Raw genomic sequence first — 1,486 nt, 5'->3', positions numbered from 1 at the left:
ATTTGTACTTCTCTCTGCCGTACTGGCTCGTTAAAATGCCAGGACTTTTGTTTCAAACTTATTAATCTCAACATTTTAAGGCTGCTTTATTTTAATTTTTAATACTGGTTCAGTCGACCTTCCCAAGTTGGTATTCTGCACATTTTGACCTACAACATCTGAAGGTTAGCCGTTTTGTTTTAGTCTGAGGTTTCGTGATGCAATGCAGGCAACGTTCCGCAAGCATGGTTATGTTATTGGTTGTAGAATTGACGAATTGCATTGAGAGCGTGGTTACAACGCCCCATTGAGAGAGAGAGACACAAGCGGATCGTTTGCATGACTCAGACAATCCCAACAGCGTAACATTGTCACAGCTGGGGCATGACTTTCCTCCAGATCGTTCAGTACGACTTCTCCCCACCGGAATAAACAGCGATCGCGCGAAAGGGAGAAGGTAAATCTTTAACAAAATACTTTGCAAGCCAATTGCAGAGGAAGACACGTCGTGAGGGAAAAGGGTAGATGGGGGATTTTCAGGATTTTGCAGGTTTTGACTGTGCAGTAACTACATCCATTTTTATTTTGCTTTGATTCGCACATATTACTGATGCGATTTCAATGAAATTACAGTTTGCAGTTCAGATTTGCAATGGTCGGAGTTGGTTGTTGCACTTGGCTGCAAAGCTCTCTCGCCCCCTAACCCTGCACTCGCCGTCTCCCGGGGCGACCGCTGCCCGGGGACTACCATTGATTTAAAAAAAAGAGACCGGCCTGCTGCCCGCCAAAGGCCCATTGGCGCATCCGGCCGTCAGTCACAGCCTATCCTCGACTTCTCGGCCAAGACGAACGGACGGCAGCTCGAGAGTCCTTGTCGTTATTTCGCTACTCTTTTGGTTTCGTTCTCCTCCCTTCGTTTTATCCAGGCCGTGAGCGATTTTTTCTTTTTAACGATCGGACCTGCTCCGTCGCGGTCTCGAGAGCTCGCCTCACCTTCACCGCCACCTCCGCCGCTGCACCATTGGCTGGCTCTCGGTGGGTTCGGTCTGTGATTGGACGACGCCGGTGTCAGTGGACACTGCCCCCCCCCCGGGTCCCGCCTCCTCATTCTCCCTCCGCGGTCCGCATCCTGAGGAGGAGGTGCGCGAGCCCGGGACCCCAAACCGTCACTGGCGGATGGTGCTGAGGGGAGAGTCGGGCGGTGGGGAGAGAGAGAGAGAGAGAGAGAGAGCGCGCGCGACCCCGGGGGTAGGAACGATAGGAGAGACCTGGGGGAATGGCTGGAGAGAGAAATACTGATATTTGTGGGTACATTTCCCGAGAGGAAATTGTCTGGTTTAACCTCCTTCTCCCCCACCCACACCAAATTATTTCTCACACCTTCCTTCCCCCACCACCCAAAATCCCTTCTTTCTCCTTCCACCATTCCCCCCCCCCCCAAAATACCTTCTCTTATTCCACCACTCTCACCCCTCCCCAAATCCCTTCGCTCGCCTTCCACAATCCT

The 1,486-nt window shown here is 51.8% G+C and overlaps 1 protein-coding gene across 3 annotated transcripts in view; it reads left to right on the top strand.

Annotated features, from left to right (window-relative positions):
• Nucleotides 1-300: 300 nt before the first annotated feature.
• Nucleotides 301-1,486, top strand: part of ppm1kb (protein phosphatase, Mg2+/Mn2+ dependent 1Kb) — a 41,671-nt gene continuing 40,485 nt past the window's right edge. Inside the window, exon 1 of one of the 3 annotated variants that reach the window (XM_043674352.1) lies at nucleotides 301-436. The gene's annotated coding sequence lies outside the window, so the exon portion shown is untranslated. Of the gene's footprint in view, nucleotides 437-1,064; nucleotides 1,159-1,486 lie in introns of those variants that run through there. The other 2 variants (XM_043674354.1, XM_043674353.1) reach the window with 2 other exon arrangements.

The sequence above is a fragment of the Chiloscyllium plagiosum genome, chromosome 32, assembly GCF_004010195.1.
Source record: "Chiloscyllium plagiosum isolate BGI_BamShark_2017 chromosome 32, ASM401019v2, whole genome shotgun sequence".
NCBI classification, from domain to species: Eukaryota; Metazoa; Chordata; class Chondrichthyes; order Orectolobiformes; family Hemiscylliidae; genus Chiloscyllium; species Chiloscyllium plagiosum.
Note: the sequence above shows the minus strand (reverse complement) of the source record. Positions and strands in the feature narration are given on the sequence as shown.